Raw genomic sequence first — 13,299 nt, forward strand, 5'->3', positions numbered from 1 at the left:
TGATTTCTCTTGCATGGATTTTATCTGAAAGAAGGAAATTAATATTATCAGATTTTCAAATCCCCTGCTGCGTATAGGTTTGTGTGGTTTTAAATTTTACATTTGGAGTTAGCAGATAAAACAACCCATTTAAAACCCAAAACAACCCAAATGAGACTGTTAACTATGATAGTGTCCTATCTTTATTCAAAAAGTTCTTCTAATGCACAAAACTAGGTACCCATATATAAATAATTTTCTGCGTGTAACACACATTAATAGTATAGATACTCAGTCACTTTTTCCTCACAATACCTATTTATCCACTGACATAATCCAGAAATTTCTTATAAGTCTCTCCAAATATTTTGTGGAATTCAAATTCTATAAAAAGTTTTACTTTGTTTTACCTGAAGTGTGTTTGAAACAAACTCACTAACGCTAACCCATTTAATTTCTTTGGCACTGCAATTTTAAAGCAGTGAATTGTAAAGTAGGAGGGAATTGTTTTGCAGATATCATCATCTGAAAATACAGCTTTAGGACATTCAGACAGAGTCACGAATGCAGAATACATGGATCCTGCACTCTGAAGGGATCTTAGCTCTTTAAGAATGGGTCATGTCAGGATCTGTGTAAAGAGACATAGGAACTTGCGTTCTTTCATATACAACAGGATCATGGAGGAGGAGTGCCTAAATTTCATGGCTCACAGTAGGCATTCTAAGTTAAAAGTAATACCACATACAACTAATAAAAAACCTACCAGTCCAAAAAAATCACCTCTGAGAAAGCTGTATTATCTCTGCTGATATTTGGAGATCTTTTATACTGAAAAAGTGAAAAAAAATCTCAGAATTTTCTTACATTCTTAAAATTTTAAATAAATTATGTAAGCATCTAAAACACAGGCATATAAAGTATCAAAGTTCATCTGTTACTTGGAAATAATATAGTTAATTCAATACCATAGGCATTATGACAGTAAATTTTAAGTCCATGCTAAATGTAGGGAAAAATCAAAAGCATGTTTGCTATAAACTACTAGTGTAAGAACAATTTAAACAGACAAATAGTATTTAAGCTGTTTATATCATATCTGAAACGTTCTTACTACAATATAAAGAATAATGAAAATTAATAGATGAGATTTCAGCTTTATTTGTTTGTTTTGCTGTACTTTTTTCTTCATATTGTTTATGATTAAAGAAAGAGCAAGATTTAGTTAGAAGTACTAATAGCAGATAAATTTTGTGAAACACCTCTTCAGACATTCAAACAAGCTAGGGTGAGAGAGACAGATGAAAGATGATGAGGGTAAAAACTGATACTAATTTTATTTATACTGTTCTATTACCCTCTCTACTCAATCCCTATTGGATGATCCGTGGAGCTTGATATGATAATTAGTCAACTGCAGATACAATTGAAAATATTTATGAAAAGTGTTATAAATGATCAGAGCCAATTTCCAAAATCAAAGATTTATTTAACAAATTTGAAAAGCAATTTCGGAAAACGCCACGATAAATCAGGACAACATCGATCGAATGTTGGCTGGACAATCCGGGAGCAGCAAAGGGTGCTTCTCCGGAGTACTGCCCACAAATTTGGGGTCTCAGGGTAGGTGTTTAATACCATTTTTCTACCCTGAGTCATAAACAAGACGGTAACAAAGAACCCGAAGAACATGACATCATGTACATAACATAATCATTGAAATGTCTATTGTCTGCAAGGGATATCTGAAAGAGTTTCCTGAGTAATTGAAAAGACATCTGAATGAAAAGTCTCCGAATCTTCTGTCAGAAAGTTTCTGCCGCCCTCCGTCCAGATCGGTATCGGATCTCCTGATGAAATGTGAAGATGTGGTCAGCCCATGAGTAATGGACCGTTTCCTGGTTATCTCTCTGGCAGATGTCGAGGTAACACCTTTGGACTAAGAAAAGACTGTTGTGTGCAAAGAGATGCCCTGGAACTGTTTTCAGGAATTCAGGGGTTTTTTACATTCCACTGCAAAGTTTAATACACAAAATTTTAATCCACGAATTTAATACTATGTATCTATTACAAAAAGCATGATGGTTTAACAAACAATGGCATTCCTGGGGCCTGGAGAGGGACAGTAATGGTAGTGAAATACCTGGTCTGCTTTGCTCCTATCCACCAAAAAACTACATGCTCTTTTGAATTTATGAGGCCACTACAAGCTCAGGAGGGTGACTATACACACTTATAAGTGCACAGACAAACAAAACCCCAAAATGTGACACAATATTAGAAATAAGCTCAGAGTCCTAATATCTTGAAGACAGAGTAATAAAGTCCTGCAGACCAAGGAATGAAGATTGCTATGAGCGGCAAACGGTTCTGAGATATGGAGATCTCAGCAGAGGCAGGTGGAGAGGTTGGCAGATCCCCAAAAGATAGGGAAACTTTCATCATACATAACAGAAAATTGTGATTCCTCGTGCAAAGAAGAGCTTTAATTTTTGTCATTAATGGAGTAGAACAGTTCTTTTTTGTCCGGTTAAAAAAAAAAGGATATATAGGAAGTGAGGGGTCAGAATGTCTGTTGTACTTGTTTTGGCTGGCAGGAGCACCAAAAGCCTGCAGGGAAATATCTTGTGTTTGAAATATAATGAGCATCATCAGCACAACATCTGACAGCTCTGTAGCAAAAACAAAATTCCACGGGTGTCAACAGGTCCACAGAACTCAATGTGTGGCCAAACTTTTAAAGAAAACTGTCCATATGACAACATCTTGTTCATTTTTTATATTCTTAGAGTATGTTTAAGGTGTATGATTAACTTATTTTCTATTACTGAGACTTCTCTGTTCACATGGCTGAGACTTCTATTCATATGCTGCTAGCTTTCAGAGAGCCCAACAATACTCCAGCTGCTTTATAAACAGAAAGTCACAGCCTTAGGTTTTATGACAAAAACAAATATCCCTTTTTACTTCTAGCAGCATTACAGAACAATACCTGAGAGAAAATGGTATGAAATAGCATTGGGTTGGTGCAGCACCAATGGAGTACATGGTAAGAGGCTAACTGTGCTGCACACATGCACAGTCCTGTTGATTTTCAGTAGGATAAATCTCTAAGAATAAATGCCCACCAACACTGAGAAAGCACCCTAGTCATCTGTTTCAGTGAAGCTGTGATAGCATAAACTAGAGGCGATTGCCACATTCTAGTGAGATTGCAATTTGGACTGCTGAGCTTTCATTGCCAAAGGGGATGTTTGGGAAGCAATGAGCTTTACTTTTAAGTGTAAATTGACAGATAGGAAGAGAGAGTTCTCCCCTCTCTCAAACCAATTTGAGATCAAGATTCTAAAGTCATTTTACACAGAAGAACTGAACACTGACACACAAAACTTTTACTGGTGTAAAGATTCCTATCTGAATGTGGCTTCAAAAGCAACCAGATACTCCTTTTTTTAAAAAATACCCCAAGAAAGTTTTTTACCTAGTGGAGACATTGCTCCAATAGCCATTGAAGATTAGGCTCCTAAATTAATTTGTAACTTATTAAACAAACTGCAGAGTCTCAAAAGTTCTTAAATTGTACTTTGGTTGGAGAACCCTTGGAAGTTTAAAACCAACAAAGGTGTGAGGGTGCTCTTAAGGACCTCCTCTTTCTGAGTAAAAGGACAGTGAATTAGATAATATTTCTGTCAACAATAAAATGTATATTAAAAAATCCAAATCCTCCTATGAAATTGTGATCATGTAAGAAACGTTTTGCAGAAGTAGCATCCACATATGTTGGGTTTTTTTTCCTCCCAGCAACTGCAAAAACTACTGCACTGATGTATTATGAATGTGAATGAAACATTAGAATTTCTTTGAAGAGACTATGAAAGAAAAATTATGACCTCTTCTTAGTATAACATGAGTTTTCAAACTGTGAAATATTTGTATGCATTATTTTTTTGTCTGAATATTTTAAAAAAATCCAGTTTAGACTAAGTATAGGGTTGGATTTTAAAGTTTTGGAGGTTTTTTTATCCATGTTTGGAGATTTTGTCTGTAAAATTTGCAGAAGTTTAAAACTTAAAAGTTAACAAAATGCAACATTTATTTTTGGCATTTAATAAGTATTTTATTATAGTCTTAACAAATTTGATTAACATAAAAACACAATTACTTTTGCATCAGAATTCACAGTTAACAATTTTTTTGTAATTCCAGAACAAAATATTCCTGCAGCATAAGCATTTTTATATGTTTGTGTTATGAAAAAAAATTTTTCTATGTAAATAATTGGTCTTCCAGTAATTTAAGATTTTTTTAAAAGCTTAAATATTTCAATAACAGTATTGAAGCTAATACTCAATTTAATTAAGAAAAACATTTCTAAAAAATACAATCCTTTTTTTTTTCTTGGATTAAGAAATCATGTAGCATAAAGAAGATATTTTCTTTTTCTTTCTAGTGAATAGTTAAATCTTCTGGCTCATTGTATATTTTATTATCACAGTTAAGTAAAAAAGTAAATGTGTCTTTGTTGTGGTTTAAGAGTGGTTCTTCCCAATTAAAGTGCTTCTGAGCACTGAGACTCTCCACACTGCCTCTCTCTGCAGTGGGATGGAGAGCAGAACTGGAGACATGAAGGCAAAGATCATGTTTTGAGGTAAGAACAATTTACTGGAAACAGCAATGAGATAAGAAAACAAATTGTTACAGCAGCAGCAGCAAATACTAACAGAGAGTACAAGAAAAGAAATGCTATTTCTTACTGTGGAAACCTCTGAAAACAGAAAATTCCCAACCTGCCAGGAACCAGCATCATGAAAGCTCTTCCTCCAGCCTGGAACTGGGGCCACCCCATCACTCCCTTGGCCACACTTACCCAAGCATAACGAACCGTTTCTCCCCAGAAGTTACTCCTTTTCCCCTGACCCCATAAGTGATGTGAGGTTGAAAAGAATTATCTCCCGTGTCCTAATCATGCCCATTCCTGGCTACTGCAAAATTAACCCTGTCCTGAATGTCCAGAACAGTTTCTCTGTTCCTGTTTTCCTCCTTTTCTTCTGTTCAACACAAATTTTTTGGTTAAAGTGAAGGATAATGTAGTCTGGTGGGGCCCTAGCAAGGCACCGACCCAGAGCAGGCTCAGCCATGGGGAAGACTAGGTTGCTCCAGGCTTTTCCCAGGCAGTTTCCCTCCGTCACTTCCTGCAGGTCCCTGACAAAAAAATTTGTGCAATCTAGGTCCCAGAAATACCCCTGAACCACTCACCTTGTTAATGGTTTCCAGACAGGCCCATCATTCACTATTCTCTCAGCCAAATAAACTTAATCCATTAATTTTCCAGTGACCAAAGTCAGCCACTTCCTGTATTCTCCTATTTCCCCCCCCCCCCCCCCACTGGTACTCTCCCATGATTTTTGGTTAGTCAAATTTATCTTTTAATACATCTACCAGTTATCTCAATAAGGACGATTCCATCATTAGAGTAACTAGTTTTCCTGACCTCTTTTGCCCTCCCTGATATGTCCTTATGTCACTTTCCTAATTAGGTTGAAATTTCCTTTAAAAGTATATTTGATCCTAGCACCCCTTTTCTCGTGAACTGGAACTTGAATGCCACTACTACATCCAAGACAACCACTGATTGTCACACATTAATCTGCTCTTCTGTATTAGTAAAGGTAACTGTGAGCAGATCCAGCTGGGCACCACTATTGGTTGGACCATGTAGTACCTCTGTCACCCTCCAGAAACCTTCTTTTTAGCTTGTGTTTTTAGTAGAAAGTTACACTTGTACTGTCCTAATATGTAAACTTACTATCAGGTTAATGAGCATCAAAAAAAAAAAAAAAAAAGGAGACACAATGAAGCACTCATTTATTTTCCATTATTTGTGATTTGTGAATATATTTAAAAACCCAAAACAAAACAACAAACTTTTAGTATGGAAAAGACAAGGAGTTTAATCCAGCTTGTAAATATCATTTTATGTCTTTTATACACAAAGCTTCAAGCACCTAATTACAGTGTTTTAAAGAACAGATGGACTACTTTTACGGCCCCCTCCCCCCCCCTCCAAAAAAAAAAAGGGTTTCTGTGGCTTAAATGCTTCACAGAATCAAAGCTGCTTCTTTAGACTCAACTTTGAAATTAAGATCAGTGAACACTTCTTAGTGCTCCCATGTTGTCATCCTTGTGTCCACCCCCATGCTCTCCACTGTGAGAGCAGGGATCTTGAAACCGAAACAAAAGCTGATAGCAAAGACATATGTTCTTAATAAGGTTAGACAGTTTTCAAGAAGCAGTTTCAAGCATGAATAAGAGGTTTGAAGTAATATGCAATGGGGTTTTGCAAACTGATTTGAGAGCCAAAAAGTTAGGAAATACATTATCAGCCCAAGATGCTATGGTGACTGAATTGATACACAAAGCTAAATCTTTTCAAAGGCAAATTAACAGAAAGGTGAATATGAGTAAGTTGAATGAAGTTATTGGCATTTGAGAAGGCCCAGAATACAATGATATCAAACTTCTTGAACTTATTATAGGAATAACTCTTGGCAAATATTTTACCTTGGATGTTTCATGCTGTACAGCCAGTAGCTGATTCACCTAACCTAAAGTTGAGAAGTCAGTGTAAGAATATACACTTCCCGTCATTCTTTCCCTCTACAAGAATGCAGAGGTAAATTAACTAGTTAATCAACAGCTGACAAATGTCAGTAAGCAAAGTTCTGAAATAACAGAACACATGAATCCCAAGTACATTAACTTTATTCCTGAATTAGCCTGGCTTACTTTTGTAAAAATGAAGAAAATGCCCAGACTTATATGTTTTGTCTTAGCTACAAAGCAAATATCTGCAAGCCAAGCTAATTATTTTACTTCCCTTCATCATTATTTTTGAGAACTAATAGTTTCTCTATGAGCTGAAACTGAAAATTCACCTTCTCTGAATAGCAAATTTACTATTTTCTGTATGCTGTTGTAAAATGCAAAGAATTTCTGTTTTGTAATGATCATCATTCCCTTGCTTTGAGTTGCTGCAACAAATTATAATGTTTACATACTCTGCAAATGCATGCAGACAATTTCAGAGGTTATATTTTTCTTTTCGCTTAAGTTGAACTGGAATGCACAGATGCCATGGGCCTATTAGTCCCAGTGCCAGCCTGAGAAGGGCAAAGAGTCTTCTCCTGGTCATACTGAATGGGGATAACTTCTCTGGATCTGTGCCAAGTGTTCTAATGTTTAACTGAGGCAATAAGAAGGGCTGAACTTTTTAATGGCGGTCTAAATAATGAGTCATAACCAAGTAAGGCATTCATTATTACATAAACTACCAAAATAAACAGCTCCTTGGTCAACCCACCATTAGTGCCATGTTCGGGTATCTGTGTATCTAAGACACAGCTCCCAGAACTCTACAATACTAGATTAAACTTCTTTCACACAGTAAACCTTAAAAAAATTAATTTATTTTATTAACTTTAGTTAAGTGGAACTGGAAGTGTTTTATTGATTTTTTGTAATTGAACAAGCTGGTAATTAAGAGGACTAGAGATTCTGGCTTCTTTTATGCAGAAATTTTACTGTACTTCAATCTCATGATGCAGCTAAGAGAAAGTTTCTTCTGTTAGTACTAGGATCACTGAAGGTCAGACTATGATTTTGGGGGACCTCATCTGGAAATACTCTGGGCCTGATTCTGAGTTTAAAAAGCCATTGTACATCTGGTCTAATACTAAGAAAACTAGCTACACAAGGTCATATTTAGGGACTTAATAGACAAAACCAACTTTTGTCTTTATTATACATTAACATTTAAGAGTTAAAAACAATGTCTTAGAATTTGGTGGTTTACTTGTAGACTAATAGTCTCCCTGTGTGAGTGAATCTTGCTATGGAGCCTATTACCCTCCTGCATCATGGGAGTAATGGAACATACACTGACTTGGTTGTTTCTCAAGCAACATATTAGGATATATTTAAGTGTTGTAATCTGTCAGAACATGGAAAGCATTGTATATCTCTGCAATTTATGGTTCTAATCAAATTTCCTAAGTTAAGGGGTTTTTGTCTTCTTGTGCTCTCTCCTTATAGTTATTGTATTGGGCATGGTAGAAACATTTGTAGGAGACATTCCAAATAGGTAAGATAGCTCAAGAGAGTGTGTACTGGGGAGAATTTTCTAGTGACAAATACAGGTAGAACTTTAAAGAAAGTGAGGGGAAAAATGCTTAAATTTCCCATTAAGCCACTCATGCTCTTTTAGGTTTCACTATGTTTTTTTATACTCAGAATTTTTGTTACAGAAAAATCAAATTATCTGTGATTCACTTGGAATCTGATGGTAGATTCAAGTACTACCTAGAAATTCACTGGAATTTCTGGGTAGTACTTGATATTAAATACAATAGTGGAAAGACAATGTCGCAATATTACCTCTTGGCTTATCACAGTTACTTCAAATACTCAAGCAATCTTATCACACTAGATTTATTTATTATGTTACAATATATCAGGCAGAAAACAGACTCTATCTGATCCTGTATGGATGATTTTGGATGAAATGAAGAAGAATAAGCATACTGTAACAACAATGTGTTAGAATGATAAAATATGTGAGACTCTGACATGGCCTATGCACCAGTTCCTCATGGCATACCCAGAGCTTCACATTGAAAACACAAATGGTTCCCTGTTTACAGGAATTCCAAATTTTTCTACCTTAGCAGTTAGCATGTATGAACCTATAGTTATGGAAATATTTCACTCTAAGTAACCAAGAAAAAAAATTGCAGTGTGTGGATTAGTTATTTCCTGATTGTGAATTTTACCTCTGAAAGAGTATTGGTGTTTCTTTGAGAATACACTTACAGAGAGAATTGTTATTAGGAAATTTTAGTGTGGAACTTTGTCCAGAAATGTCGGCATTTTCATCTGCTGAGATGTTTAATGAATTTAAACTTTAAAAAGTTTTAAAAATATTTTTTTCTTTGGCACATCATTATTGTATTTTTGCTATAAAACTTTGAAGACACTGTGTTGAGTATGCAAAGTCTGCATCACATCTTAAAATATTGCTTTCTCTGGCAGTATTTTCTCAACAGCAGTGACACTTCAGATTTAATTTTCTTCATCCATAGGCTTTAATATTGGTTCACCATCACTATACTTGCCAGCACCAGTACTGGCACTATATAGCTATGTGAAACAGTATCACTTACCTAATGTCATAGAAAATTGCTGAAAATACTGATCATTCAGACTCAGGCTGTACAATTTCTCTCATCTCTGTCCTCTCTAAAATAAAGTTTCACTGTCACCAAATTTTTCCTTCACTGCTGATAGATCTAGTATTGCAACTCATAGATTCTAGACTGCTGAATCATGAAAACAAGTTTGCAGAAAGGTGATTTCCATAAATAAGAAAGAGCTGTGGGTACATCGAGTATCTTGCCCTCATCTTTTTCTTTCTTTTTCTTTCATCCTATGATCTTCTTGATTTTCTGTTGTGTTTTTTTTTTTTTTTTTTTTTTTGGGGGGGGGTTGGGTTTTTTTGGGTTTGTTTTTTTTTTTTTTTTCATCTCAAAGTTCTTGGTCCTGTTAAAAAATATGCATTATATTTGTCAATTCTTTACCAGTAATTTTATGGATGACCTATATTTAGAAGAAATGTGAGATAATTCCTACTCGTAGTTAGCTTCCTACAGATCTGTGCAGTAAGACATAAAGGATTTTGTTCAGGTTTTATGCATGAGCTAATGGCAATGTCATTAAGTTTCTTCTGATATTTCAGTTATGTTAGGGAGGTAGAGGCATTATTGCTGACAAAACCCTGCTTAGCACCTCAGTGCATTTACTTCTCCACATCTGGAGGCGTGACTCCAAGAACCCTGGAACTTGGCATTATATTTTTATTATGTTTTCTTTTCCGTGAATAGTTTATAATCTATAGAATTAAATGGAAAAGTGGCTGAAAATATTGTTAGTTATAAGTCTTGGTTTTCAGTGGAAACTGACTCCTAACTGCTATGTACAGCTACTACCTGACATATGTTACAATTTAAGAATAGTGTCTGATCTGCAGATACACACCTATTTCTGCAATGAAAGCAGAAAAAGTGTAACAGAGACTATAGCATAATAAACAGGCATGCCTCCAATTATAGGTTTCAGAGGTAATAGAAAACACCAGAGTGAGGCTATTGAAATAGGTTATTGAAACCTAATTGGACCTTAGGAAAAACAAAAAGAAAAAAAAAAAAAAAAGAGAATAAATTAATTTTTCACTGAAACCTGGATTATACAGAATAAGCATTCCTCTTTATCAGACATTATGACATGCTTTTGGCAAACAATACTTTGATTCTTTAAAATATTTTTTTTCACTGAAGACTTTATTCTTCAACTAATTTTTATTAATAAGCATTCTAAAGCTGTATACAGAACATTTTTAGTTACATAGGTTTGGTCTATTACTTCCAAGAACATAAGACTTTTGTTTTTAATTAATGGAGAAATTTTAGACATACCCATCAAACCCTCAAATGCAAAGGTAAAGTAATCAGAACTATAAACCATGAAAGAGAAAGATATTTTTTGGTTCATGAAGCCATGATTTGATGTATAATACATTAGCATGTGTTACATTAATCCGCAAATTAAATATGGCATGTTTACCTGACACACACTTCAGCATGGACATAATCAAATATCTTTCTTTCTTTAAACCATTAGTATAATAGAGATGGAGGTCATTATTAAAAGATCGCAAACAGAATTATGATTTTTTTTATCATGAGGTACATCATTATTTGCCATAAGGAATTCTGTCATCAGTCATCTTTATTTACAAAAGTGCATCTCCTTTTTCTCTCATCATCATATTTTTTATTTTATTTTTAACACTTCACTTCTTTTAATCAAGGATAAAAAACATATGCTCAAGACGTATCATGTAGGAATTAGTGAAGAAAAGAGGCTTCAAGGTGAGAACTACATTGGGGTTTTTTCCCCTTTCATTTCAGAAATCTTAAGTTATCTTCAGTCGGTATTCCAACAGTATAAGAGACTCAACCAAAATAATCAGGAGGTGGATTAATGAAACACTTGTCAAGCTGTTCCCAGGTTCTCTGCTTAAAAACAGAGATGAGGTTACCCATTTGGAGACCAATCCTGTCCTCACTAAATTAAATGACAAAATGTTGCTTTATCTTTAGCACCACAGATCATAATCGAAATCCATAATGCGGTGGTTCGGTGCTGCCTTCGGGGAACTCATGTCCCGTTCTCCGGCTAGCTCTTGCACCGAGCTCGCATTAAGATACAGTTCGGTAGGCTAAGATACCTTCTGATCCAGTGAGTCTGTGCCTTGAGCAGAAGCGTGGCGATGGCGAGGAGCAAAGAGTGGGCTCTTGTGGGTTTGAACAGAGGTTTATTCACCAGACCAGGAACCCACAAAAAGCCCCTTTTCCCTTCTGTTCTCACCTTAAGTACCAGGGTGGGGACAGGGGAGGGAACCAGTCTGGAAGGGGTAGGGCGGGGGAGTGACCCAGGACAAAAGGGCCATCAGCAGGACAATCAGATGCATAAAAAGGGGAGCGGGGAAACTGAAAACCTGCTGAATCACTCTACAGTCTCACTAGAACTTTCCAGTTCTCAGGGTGGGGCTGCAGAGTGATGGACAGGACTCATGACTTTGGTCGGGAAAGACCAAAGGGTTTATCATGGGAGTACAAGGAGGAACCGTTTTAAAGCAAAGAACAAAAGCATGTATAACAAAGCAACAACCCAAAATACACCACAACACCATAATAGACTAAAATCTGATTAAATTTCAATGCATGTTTTAATATAGACTCAAATCTCTGGAATATTTCAAGGTTTACATGAGCATGGATATTGATATACTGCTCCAACCTGTGGCCTGGTCAGATAGACTTTCAGCTGTTTTGGAAAAGAAAAATAGTAACACAAACATATATTGATGTTGGATACACAATTCTTCCTGTTTGTTTCTAGGTTGATCTCTAACACATAGAAATCTACTTAGATGAAAAGACACTAAGCTGGTTTTCTCTTTTTTTGACTCTTGGGTTAAGATTAGGCAGGTGCCTAGCCAGAAGTAAGCATGTTCCATAGAATCGCCCTGAAGTGTTGTTTTTATGAGGCTGATTGTTGCTCTACAGAAATAATAAGGGACAGCAGTTCCATGAATGCAAACATAGGTGTCTAGAGTTTTACAGAGAGGGGGCACAAGAGCTCGAGACTGCCAGATCCAAATGCTCTGACCCAGACTCTACAGTTTAAATGATGAAGGTTTCCATCTCATGTTATTAAAAATAGATGCAATTTTTTTTTGTGCTGTGTGAAACTGTCAACCCTTTTAATAAAAAGTTAGGAATAATAAAGAAATAACACAGTGCTCAGTCACACAGGAAAGAATACTTTCTTCATAATGGGGATGCATAGACCGATTTAGTTGCTTGATCAAAAGAAAAAAGACATATTGTACGACATTTTAGGTTGAACATTTTAGTTTTCCTTTTAAACATTTTTAATAAAAATACTATCAAATATAGGCACAATTACCAAATAATTTTAAAGTAAATATATTCAGAGTTATGGTGGTTCTTCTGTAAATGAACATAGTTAATATATAAATATTACTGTTCTGAAATAAAATTTCATTTTTTCCTCATGAATATCTTCTGTTATGCTTCCTGAGCAACAGTAGTTCCCAGGAAAAGTTCCTAATTTCACCCAGGGGGTGTTAGGCTCATGGCTGCATAACTAGTCTTTTTTAGCCAAAATCTTCATTTCAGCAACCTGACAAGAAAAGATTGTATCAGCAACTACATTTTGAGGAGCCTTGTAATCGAAAGGTAAGAATCACCTCCTAAAGTTAAATTTCCCTTATTCTGTAAGAAAGCTAATTCACAAACACACACATACACACATATACATATACATATATATATATATACAGATCTTCCCCTGTTTCTCCCATCATATGCACATTTGGAATATGTGTAGCATACAGGCAGAGACTTTGAACAATGAACAATTACGTTTTATGCACAGTGAGAAAAAAATACATATAATCTTTTCCAGTTGCCCTTAAAACACAGTTATTGTGAAAGTATATTAACACTAACAATGTGTAACTTCTTGATTGAATGTTTTATTTGCTTCTTAGAATAAAGTATTTAGCTCTGACCAGTATGAGCAAGGAAAGATGCAACGAAGAGCTTGTATTGACGAACCTGCGTCACACAAATTAATCATATGAGGATACCAGGTTTTCAGAGCTGCTTGCAGGCACCT

Source organism: Chamaea fasciata, unplaced genomic scaffold, assembly GCF_029207755.1.
Source record: "Chamaea fasciata isolate MVZ Bird 193981 ecotype frontalis unplaced genomic scaffold, bChaFas1.0.hap1 SCAF_4, whole genome shotgun sequence".
NCBI classification, from domain to species: domain Eukaryota; kingdom Metazoa; phylum Chordata; class Aves; order Passeriformes; family Sylviidae; genus Chamaea; species Chamaea fasciata.